This window comes from Mus musculus, chromosome 2, assembly GCF_000001635.26.
Source record: "Mus musculus strain C57BL/6J chromosome 2, GRCm38.p6 C57BL/6J".
In the NCBI taxonomy this organism is placed as follows: Eukaryota; Metazoa; Chordata; class Mammalia; order Rodentia; family Muridae; genus Mus; species Mus musculus.
Window position 1 is genome coordinate 167,735,269 of NC_000068.7, and position 11,504 is coordinate 167,746,772.

The window sequence follows — 11,504 nt, forward strand, 5'->3', positions numbered from 1 at the left end:
CCTTCTTTTACTGGCTGCCTCTGGGCCGAGCCTCCCTTTCTGTTGGCTTCTTACCTTAGTGTGCGACATGAGCCAATGTCCACAGCTGGCTCACATGTCCCTAGTTTGTAAGTAATGATCCTTTTCCTGGTCCAGCTTCCCACCTACATTTAATAGCCTCATTTCTTTAGGCTACCTGTGTAAAACATTTTCTCAGACTTGACTTGTTTTCAATGATCTTGATGTTATATATGTATGCATATGTATATATATATATATATATGTATATATATAAATTTTTTATTTGTATAGGTGTATCATATATGTGCCTGGCTGCCTGAGGCATAAGAGGGTATTGGATTCCCTGGGACTGAAGTTACAGATGATCACGAACCACCACATGGGTGCTGGGAATCTAAGCTGGGGCCCCTGGAACAGCAGCCAGTGCTTTTAACCACTGAGCCATCTCTCCAGCCCTGACCCTGATGGTTTGGAGAGTCTGGCCAGCTCTTCTGTGGAGCCTTTGAGGTCCTTCAGGAGTTTGTGTGTGTTTCCACAGGGCATTTTGACCACAGTGTCAGGGGCAGTCAGTGGGGGCGATCAACACTCAACAGTCAGCCATCAACACGGACTTCGCATCTGGCTCCTGAGTCTCCATTGTGCAGTCCCTGGTTCTCTAGGTTGCCAGTAGAGTCTCAGGGAGTCGCTAGCACACCCAGGGCCTTAGCTGTAACTGTAAATGATTTGAAATTCTGCCTGAGGGGCTTATCTATGTTTGTCTATCTTTCTGTCTACCTGTCCCTCCGTCTGTCTATCCATCCATCCATTCAATCTCGTATTTATGTTAATTTTTAACGTGGACTCAGAAATTATTTGCCACAATCCAACACTACTTTCCCCTCTCTTTGTGGTGTCAAGCATGGAACCTGTGGTGCTGGTGTGAAGCCTCTGGCCCCCTCTGCCCCCACCCAGTGCCACCTGACTTACTCTGTGACTCATAGCACTCTCTCTTAGGGCCTTGGTAGGCTCTGCCTAATGCTGGCTTCTGGGCTTCTCAGCAGATCCCTTGGAACCTGTCCTTCCTTTCTCTGAGTTCCTTGGAGTCCCCTGAAACAGCTCTTCTGCAGCCCTGAGGCCAGCCAGCACAGCTGCAAAGCCCAGGTCCTTTTAGCACAAATGGGGGGAGCAGCCGAGGGCTCAGCGCATACACGGTTACTTGACTGCGGGACTTCCGTGGACAGTGAAGAGATGTGGGTGTGGTCGTTTACCTGTCCCATGTTTCTGTTGGTCTGAATACACTGCCGCCTCCAGGGTCCCTCAGGCCTCAGTGGGGGCATAAATGGTGGCATGCCCTCCCCCCTTCCCTCCCTCCTTCCTTCCTTTCTGCCTTTTCCCCCTTCCTTTTGGCTTTTGGTTGTTTTGGTTTCTTGAGACAAGGTTTCTCTGTGTAGCCCTGGTTGTTCTAGAACTCACTCTGTAGACCAAGCTTGCCTCAAACTCACAAGAGATCTACCCGCCTCTGCCTTCTGAGGGTCAGGATTAAAGCCACCACCCTTGGTTTCTTTTGGCTTTTTTGAGCCCCGTCAGTTTGTCATTGTTCGGCCATTTTAATAACTTCATTGCTTCTCCTCTGCTTTAAACCACCCACTTTCTAGGTACCCATGGCGCCTCCTCAGCCCATTTCACAGGCACAGAAAGGAAGGTGTGGGGAGTTCAAACATCTCAGAAATCGTCACCTTGGAGGCTGGTTTTGGCGGTGATACAGACTAGTGTCCTGAATCACCATGCCCCTCCCCCCATAGCACATGATTGGTTATGCACCCTGTCTCTAGCGGTGGGCTGATTGGTCAGCATCATATTATCTCTAGAGGCCAGAGCACTCAGGTTCTGATTCCCAGTCTTTGTTGTTGTTGTTGTTGTTTTGTTTTTTGTATTTTTCGAGACAGGGTTTCTCTGTATAGCCCTGGCTGTCCTGGAACTCACTTTGTAGACCAGGCTGGCCTCGAACTCAGAAATCCTCCTGCCTCTGCCTCCTGAGTGCTGGGATTAAAGGCGTGCGCCACCACGCCCGGCTTCTGATCCCCAGTCTTGTATTGCTTGTGGCATGTCCCAACAGCAAGTGTCCAGGGGAATGTGTCAGCCATATGCCGTGTGGGCTGTGTGCTGGCCCCAGATGGCTGAGTGCTCCTTCCTACAGGGGGCAGGTGGACCCTGGCAGGGACATAGATCTTACAGGTCTACGATCACACCATGATCACAGAGGACATAAGGAGAGAGAAGATGCTCTGTGAAAGGACATGAAGCAGCTAGGGTGCTCTGACCCCCCAAGGACTCTTGGGAGAATCTGGTCTGACCTGCTGGGCATCTTAATATTGGACTGGACCTGTTGTGTCTCCCAGAATGACTTGAGGGCCACCAGGCCTGGCCTCTTCCTCCTCCAAGAAGCCTTCCCTCCTGCCTCCCCACCGTTGGCCCCTGTTCCCAGGTGTCAGGCCCAAGCTGCGGGGCCCCAACCAGATGTCCTTAGCTGTGTTTTATCTTTTGGCCTGGAGTGTTTTCTGGAATCTTTCTCTAATTGCCAGAAAGACATTCCATGCAAAGACCTGCTTTTCCTCGCAAAGCTCGAGGGCCTAGCAGCCTAGGTCCATGTCTGGCAGACTGAACTTAGAGTAAAGCAAGTGTTTTGAAACTAGAGGGCCACCAGGCGGTGATGGTGCATGCCTTTAATCCCAGCACTTGGGAGGCAGAGGCAGGCAGATTTCTGAGTTCGAGGCCAGCCTGGTCTACAGAGTGAGTTCCAGGACAGCCAGGGCTACACAGAAAAACCCTGTCTTGAAAAAAAAATAAGAAAAAGAAACTGGGGGGAAGCTGGGAGACAAAGGGGGTGGCTGTGGGGGGGCAGCACACAGTGGACTGACTGGTCAAGGTAGGGCCTGGGGAACCAGCCAGGGACATTGTATGTTCTTGTTTCTGTTTTTTCTTTGAGACAGGGTTTTAGCTTGTGCTGTCCTTGAGCTCACTATGTAGCCAAACACGTATAGCCTTGACCTTCTGACCCCTCACTCTTGTCCCCCCAGGCATGGGAATCTCGGGTGTGCACCGAGCTTGTATTTATTTCTTAGGTAGCGTAGGGAGGTGAAAGGTAGCTTCGAGGGCAGACGACAGCTCGCTGGAATCGTCCCTCCCTCCACTTCGTGGGTCTCGCTCAGGGAGCAGACTCAGGTGGTCAGTCTTGTCTTGGTCTGTCTTGACAGCGAGTGTCTTTCTATGATGAGTCACACTGCCAACCCTGTTGTTATTTTGAGACTGGGTCTCATCCTGTATCCTAGACTGGCCTTGAGAACTCATGGCAATCCTCCTGCCTCAGCATCATTTATGCCACCCCCTCAGTTTCTTTGAGTCTCTTCTCTTTGTCCCTTGTTACTTCCCAGCAGGCCCTGTCCTTTCCTGCTCCACCTGTCTGTCTCACACACAGGTACACACGCATGCACACATGCACCTCCCTAGAGTGTGGCAGATGCTGGTGGGAGCTGGCTGCTGTCCCCAGTGAGCCCAGCTCTGGGTAGCCCCAAAGTCTCCTTGACTCACTCAATCATTCTGCATGGGGGGATGGGAACAGGAGGTAGGGTGGGGGAGGGGGTGCTGGGAGCTGGGGGTGGGGCTGGCGGTGGGTGTGTCTTTGTGTGTATGGGTGGGCTGGCCCTCAGGGTCAGGGACAGATCCCATAGGAGGAAGAGCTAGTGCAAAAAGGACCTGAGGTGGGAAAAGTTGGAGGATTTGAGGACAGTGAGCAGGTGAGTGACCCGAGGGAGTGAGTTCTGTTAGAAACAGCCCCCCCCATTCCCCCTCCCGTCTCTTGGTTCTCTAACCCAAACACAAATGACAATTCTTAAACACAGAAGTGTCTGGAAGTCCCAGAGTTCTGGCACTAGAGGCCTGTTTGCTGCTCAGCTGTCTCCCAGGCTTGCTCCTGCAGGGGTGAATCACCAGGTCTCATGTTTCCTAAAGAGGTAATGGACCCTTTTCTCACGAGGTGCCTCCCTCTGCCCGGCATTCTGGGAGTTTCTGGAAGGTGAGTGTGGGGTGGGAGACATTCCAACAGCCCCCCCCCCCCCCCGCGAGCTTGCCTCCTTTTTATTTCAACCCTTGAGTGTGGGTCTATTTCTTGGGGCTGCTGAGAGAAGGTTGTGGGCACACTTCTTCAGAGTGAGAGGCTGTGGAGAACTCAGCAAGATCTTAAGAACAGGGCCTTGCTGTCCCCCGAGAGCCTTGCTGTCCCCCGAGAGCCTCTACACATCCTTGCTCCTAAACATCAACTCACTGAGGGGGTCTCCCCACTTCTACCTGGGCTCCAGCCTTTCCCTCATACCACAGTCACAGAATCCTCTAGAAGCTACACTGTCCCTTCCCTGTCTTGGATCTCCATGCCCCAGAGACCTACTCAGTACCAGGAGAGTGGCAGTCATTCACCCCTGCATCCCTGCACCCCTGCATCCCTGCACCCCTGCATCCCTGCACCCCTGCATCCCTGCACCCCTGCACCCCTGCACCCCCGCACCCCTGCATCCCTGCACCCCTGCATCCCTGCACCCCTGCATCCCTGCACCCCTGCACCCCCGCACCCCTGCATCCCTGCACCCCTGCATCCCTGCATCCAGCCTCTTTGGGGATGGATGGTCCACAGACTCTGGGCTCCAGGTTTGACCTTGCCCTGTCCCCAGCTTCCTTCCTCTCTTTCCTGGGCTGAGAGTCCTGCTACACCTGACACACACACACACACACACACACACACACACACACAGAGAGAGAGAGAGAGAGAGAGAGAGAGAGAGAGAGAGAGAGCCTGGATCATTACTCCTGTCCTCTAAAACTCTGTCTGCCTCAGGCACATGCCCTCCCTACCACCCCCAGCACACAGTAGGTTTTCAATGTGTGCTGGGCAATGAGAGCATGGGACCTCTGTGGGGTGTTCTGAGTCCCAGCATTGTAGACACATGGGGTTGAATCTCTGTGGAACTCTCTCTGTCCTCTCTGTCTGTCTGTCTCTGTCTCGTCCTCTCAGGTATTTTGCTTTCTTCTCTCTCTTCTTCCCCTTCTCCTTCCTCTCAGGTTCCCACACCGAGCGCCCCCGCCCCCTTCAGTCTCCATGGTTGGCCCTGCAGTCCCCAAGGAGCAGGGGCTTACCCCAGCACAAAGCTCTCTGGAACCTTCCACAGCTTTCTAGTTCTGACTCCATTGTCTCTCAAGAGCATGTCAGCTTTTGGCCTCCTGTGATTTCTAAGTAATTTTATAATTTCATAGGAGTAGCGGGGCTTACAGAAGTTCCTGGGGCCGCATCAGGGGCTTGCAGAAGCCACCCTAGCTGCAGCAAACCCTGTTTGGGGCCTGATGGGCGTATTTCCTGGCATGGCCCAGACACAGACATCACTGGAAGCTGCACACAGCCTCTCCAGTGATCATGAATTCGTTTGGTTGCCTCATTCTGTTGCTCAGCAGGCAGGGACACTCCTCCCTGTATCTGTCGCCAAGTTAAACTTCTACATTAATTCTTCCCATCCAGGCCCAAATGCCACCTCTTCCAGGAGGCCCTCCCTGATCTACACTTTAGGCCAGTGGCCCACCCCACCCCCAGTTTGAGCCTGCCTCTTTCTGTCTTTTGCATGGTGATTACTGCTCTCTCACTCCCTAATTCCAGCAACACTTCTGACTGGGGGAAGTGGCCGGCCTGGGCCCATGAATCAGCAGAGTCCATTTCCTCTCTGGGCACTTTCTCTGACTGCCTTCCTCAAGAGGGGAGGCCCAGCTCATCTCAAGTTCAGGGTGGTAGGCAGGTGGACCATCTTCTTATTCACCACCTCAGCAGTCCTGAATGGCAGTCTGGAGCCAGCACTGACTTCCTCCTGCCCCTCCCAGCACTGACCCCTCCTGCCCCCCCAGCACTGACCCCTCCTGCCCCCTCCCCCAGCACTGACTCCCTCCTGCCCCCCCAAGCACTGATCCCTCCTACCCTCTCCCCCAGCACTGACCCTCTCCTGCCCCCTCCCCCAGCACTGACCCCCCCTCCTGCCCCCTCCCCCAGCACTGACCCCCCCTCCTGCCCCTTCCCCCAGCACTGACCCCCTCCTGCCCCCTCCCCCAGCACTGACCCCCCTCCTGCCCCCTCCACAGGCACTGACCCCCTCCTGCCCCCTCCCCCAGCACTGACCCCCTCCTGCCCCCTTCCTCCCTGGCCCAGCATAGGCACAGCAGCTCTGGGGAGCCCTGTTGTATTCTGTCCTACCTCACTCCAAACCTTCCCAAGGTGTCCTGTGGCTTCCAGAATAAGCCAAGCTACCTAAGCCACAGCACAGCTTTTGGTGGCTTGTCTGTCTCCTGCATCACCTTACCCACAGACAAGTCCAGCTCCTCATAACATCCTATATCCCCCACAACCGTAACCCCACCCCCAGCCCCTGCAGCTCCTGCCTCCAGGGTCTGTTCCTCTGTTTAGAACACAGTTCTCCAGATGGGTTGAAGGCTTCTCTCTCATTCCTTTTGCCATCTTTCTTTTCCCCAGCAAGATCTTTCCCGATAGATAGCCCTGTTTAACCCTCCATCCACCACCTCAGCCCCAGCCCCACCTGTGTCTCTCCCCCAGCCAGGACACCTGTGAGCATCCTGAGCATCTGGGAATGGTCCTGTCTGACTCCCCACCGTTCTCCTCCGCTGCCTCTGCCATTGTGTGCTGTGGCCTCAGCAGGACGTGAGGCCGGGCATGGGTTCGAGTTCTGACATTCAGAACTCTGTGAGCCTCCATTTTTTCATGAGAAAAGGAAAGGAAAAGAGGACTGGGCAATGGCGTGAAAGTCTCCGTCCATCACCCGGGAGGAAGGGTTGGAGAGCTATTCGCACAGGGAATAGTATGCAGCCTTTAAGAAGAGCCATTGCTGGTCACCACAGAGTTTGCTTTAGAGTCTGTTTGTAAGCTGTCTTTCCTCCATAATTTGTTTTATATTAAAACAAACAAACCAGGATGCATCCAGTATTTTGTTTTTTTCTGCCCCCATCTCTGGCTTTAAAAGATTAGAAATTTGTTTTCAATTGAGATAAAAGGCACTTGTTACAAAAGTAATGATTTTAAGGCAGGCATGGCAGAACAAGCCTGTAATCAGTACATGGGTGGTGGAGGGGGAAGGATTAAGGGTTGAAGGCTGTGCTCTGGTGTATCACAAGTTCAAAGCCAGTCTAAGCTCCCAAAGACCCTATCTGAAAAAAGTAAAAAAAAGTAACTATTTTAAGGACCCCCCTAAGAAACACACAAATAATAATCTCAAGTAACCATTTTGTCCTGTCACAGGCTGAGCATGCTCAGATCAGTTACAAATATTTCATGTTCACCCCTCCCCTACTCTGGGCTGTTGCTCCAGTCGGGGAAGCCCCAGTCAGTCAATCGCTATGGAGCTTTCATACCACATATTGCTCATAGATGTTGTCAGTACAACATGTGGCCTTTTGTGCCCTTCAGTGTGCAGGGTGTCCTTGTGACTCTTTCACATTGTTGCCGGTAGCTGTCGTTTTCCCCGAGCAAGTTCTATCTTACAGGCAACCTCATCTTGCCCCTGTATTCACTCCGGGGAGCCCCAGAGTTCTTTTCTTAGGCTGCTGTGGCTATGGCTGCGGTGAACACGATGTGAGTGTGTGTGTGTGGGGGGGGGGTGCAATTTTATTTTAGTTAGTTGCATTGGTGTTTTGCCTGCATGTGTATCTATGTGAGGGTGTCAGATCTTGGAGGTACAGTTGTGAACTGCCATTGTGGGTGCCTGGAATTGAACCTGGGTCCTTTGAAAGAGCAGCCAGTGCCCTTAGTCACTGAGCCATCTCTCCAGTCCCTGCATAGATATTTTTGAGAGAGCTCTTGAATGGGCTTAGACCAAGATTCTGACTCATGAAAGCAGTGCTTTGTCCTCATAGACATCATGGTCAGGGTTTTTATTCTAGCAGGAGATGGGGAGGGGCCCTTCTTAGCTCTTGGCCCCAGGAAGGAAGGCTTGAGCGAATGAAAGGTATCATGAAAAAGGCCGAGTCAGCACGCAAGGACTCCATGCAGGCTTGTGTGACAGAGCAGACTGTGCGGAGACACAAAAATAAGCCAACAAAATGTTCTCTGCATGGTGGGGTCAGGCAGGGAAACTGAGACTTGAAGGGAAGAGGGAATTTAGCAAGTGGGGCTCCACTTCTCTTCCCCAATTGACTCTAGTGTCAGGTCCCAAGGAAGCCATGTTTCTTTCCCATAGCTAAGCTTCACCTTAAACATGAAGGTTTCTGCAGGGATATGTGGAGGCAGAGGACAGTTTATGTGTGTGTGTGAGTGTGTGCATGTGTGTGTATGAGTGTGTGCATATGTGTGCATGTATATGAGTGTGTATATGTGTGTGTGCATGAATATGTATATGAGTGTGTGTGAGTGTGTGTGTCCATGTATGTGAGTGTGAGTTCATGCGTGTGAGTGTGTGCATGTGTGTGCATGTATGTGAGTGTGTGAATGAGTTTGTGTGTGTGTGTGCATGTATGTGAGTGTGTGTGACTGTGTGTTTGTCTATGTATGTGAGTGTGTGAGAGTGTGTGTGTGAGTGTGTGTGTGTCCTAGCAGAGTGAAGAGCTGGGAAAAGTGGGGAAGTACATGCAGAGCCTTGGGGTGCCCACTCCTGGCTGAGTTTGCTCTATCTTGGGGACAGTCCGCATCACAGAACAGGACATTGAAGGGTGTGGTGAATCCCCAGGTCTTGGTGACCTGGCTTGTCAAAACTGCCATTTACTGTATGTTTCTTTCTGATGGACAGCAGCCAGCCGGAGAGACAGCAGGAACTTGACTGAGTGGCTCCAGGGATCGGTCAGTGGACTTTCCAGAGCTGTGAACAGGGCTCACAGAGGCCAGAGTGGGTCAGAGCAGACATGGGGAGGGGTGTAGAACTGATGAGTGTCACATGGGTGGGCCTGAAAGAGTCACAGGGAGGCCACCAGGCAGGAGCTGAGACTTGAAGAAGTCCATGATCCTCTCCTGCTGGCACCTCCTCCTCTCACCCAGCACTGCAGGAGGCAGGCAGCTGGCAGCTTCTCCAGAGATCAAGAGGAAGATGAAAGTCTGGGTGAAAGGATAGGAGGCCACTGGAGGCCACCTCTCACCTAGTCATGCCACTGCTAAGGGGACAAAAGCCCTGTAGCCTGTACTATGGCATTTTAAAGAAGCCATGTTTCTTTCCCACTGCTGAGCGTTAGCTTGGACATGAAGGTTTCTTTAGGGAGATGTGGAGGCAGGGGATAGTTTATGCGTGTGCATGTGTGTGCATGTGCGTGTTTGTGTGTATGTGCATGTATGTGAGTGTGTGTGCATGTATGTGAGTGTGTGTGTGAGAGAGAGACAGAGGAGAGAGACAAAGAGAGAGACAGAGAGAGGAGAGAAAGACAGAGGAGAATAAGAAGGAGGAGACACACACACACACACACAGAGAGAGAGAGAGAGAGAGAGAGAGAACAACCTTGGAAATTGATCCTCAGGAGCCATCTACCTTGTTTTGTGAGACCAGGTCTCTAGCTTAGCAGAAGTTTGTTCTAGGCTAGGCTGGCCGGCTGGCGAGCTCTGGGGACTGGTCTGTGTCTGATGTCCAAGTGAGTGGGTTTCAGGCACCGCCATGCCTGGCTTTTCCGGAGTGCTGAGGTTTGCACTTGGCTCCTCACTCAGCACACACTCCATCTAGACACTGTCTGTCTCCCTAGCTCGCCTCCTGCTCTGGTTTCAGCTCTGTCCCTTCAGCTGGGGTGACCTGGCTGTCTTAGACCCTTCCTCAGGCTGCCCGGAGCATGTGCCACCTTCAAGCTTTGGTTTTGAGTCCACATGGCTCACCTGTCACTATCAAGCACTTCCTGTTCTGGACTCTCAGGAGGCCAAGCAGCCATGGCCAGGGAAAGCCTACTTCAGGGGAGAACAGGTGTTTTGTGTGAGGCAGATGCATCGCTGGCTTTGAATTTGTAGCACATAAGCCTTAACCAAGATGCCCTGCCTCAAGTCTGTGCCATCTCTGTCTCCAGGAGGGGCTGGGGTCACCTAACTCTCCGGGGGAAGGTTCCTGCGCATCCTGACCCAAGCTTCCACACCACTGTGTGAACACGAGCTGGGGTTTCACCCTCCGGGTCTCTCTCTTTCTATCTGGAAGACGCACACAGTACGAGACTCTCTCAGGATGAAGCTTGGTGTGACAACAGTGAGTGGTCCAAGGGAGGCAGCCTGGCCACCCCATGCAGTTACCCTGCAGGGTTTCCAATTTCCCTTCAACTGCCTCCCTGGCCAGGCTGGATCCCCAGCTGGAGGAAGGATGAAACAGGGGGAGGGGGCAGACCCAGACAATGTGCACATTGAGCCTGTGCCAGGCCCAGTCAGGTTGGACAGATAGGGTGTTGGGGCAGGCCTGGAAGGGCCTGAGGCCCTGGCACTGAGGGGCGTCGGGTTACCCTGGTGGCTCCTGGGGGGCGGTTTCCTTTCCCTAAGGATTATAATTAAGTGAGCTATCAGACTAGGCTGGGGCACGGCATGGTGATGTCAATCAGGAGGGGGCTTTGCCGTGTGACCCTGTGACAATGCAAAGGACAGGAGGGAAAAGGACAGGAGCAACAGTAACCAACCCTCAGCAGCCAGGGTGGGAGCAACAGTAACCAGTCCTCAGCCACAAGGACAGAAGCAAAAGTACAGCCATCGAGGACCCTGCCTCCATACAGCCCCTGGGGGCTCCAGCCTGCTGTCCTCTCTTACAAATAGTAAATTGACGCCCAGAGACACTTCATAACAGCTCCCTCTGTTTCCTTGGCTGAGGTACAGGGCAGGCAGTGTCTAGGACCACCCAGGCCTCCTCCCTTACCTCACGTTGGGCCACTTTGAGTTGGGAGGGAGGAGCGAGGCCCAGGATGTATATTCCCCCCTTTTCCTTTGCATCAGCGAGTCAGGCCAAGGTCACGAGTCAGGCCAAGGTCACTCTCCTCGGGGAGTGTTGAGGCCTTGGGTCATGGTGAATGTTGGCAAGGGAAGGACATCAAGAGGTGGGCAGAGGCAGAAGGCCCCTGTAGGGACAAAGGTCTGAGCTTGGGAGCACTGTTCAGGGAGTCACTGCACTTTGGAGTTTCAATTTCAGCTCTGCTGGCCTTGCTGTGTGGTCATACTGTGTGCCTTTGTCTGACCCCCCTGAAGGTCATGGGAGGCCAGCAGCAAGCAGCATGTGGTGTCTGCAGGCACCAGTGTCCACACTTCCTATGCATCTTTTCTGCACACGGGTCCTTAGCACACTCTTTCTCTACCCAGTTTCAGCTGCATCTAGCCTGCACATAGTAGGTGCTTGCTAAAGTATGTGCTGCAACTGCTGGGCTGAATGTGTGCGCAGGGAAGAGTAGGGATGAGGGCAGAAAGCCTGGGGGATGGGCAGCAGAGGAGACTTGACCAGCTTCGTTCATGTAGCTGGTGGGCGAGGGTGCCTCTCATTCGACACATGGGGGATATAGGC

At 53.2% G+C, this 11,504-nt stretch overlaps 1 long non-coding RNA gene across 1 annotated transcript; it reads left to right on the forward strand.

Moving 5' to 3' along the window:
- Window positions 1–3,878: 3,878 nt before the first annotated feature.
- On the forward strand, window positions 3,879–6,996 carry Gm52570. The gene is made up of 2 exons (XR_003954108.1): window positions 3,879–4,051; window positions 6,617–6,996. It is a non-coding gene; the product is annotated as a predicted gene, 52570 (long non-coding RNA).
- The last annotated feature ends 4,508 nt before the right edge of the window (window positions 6,997–11,504 follow it).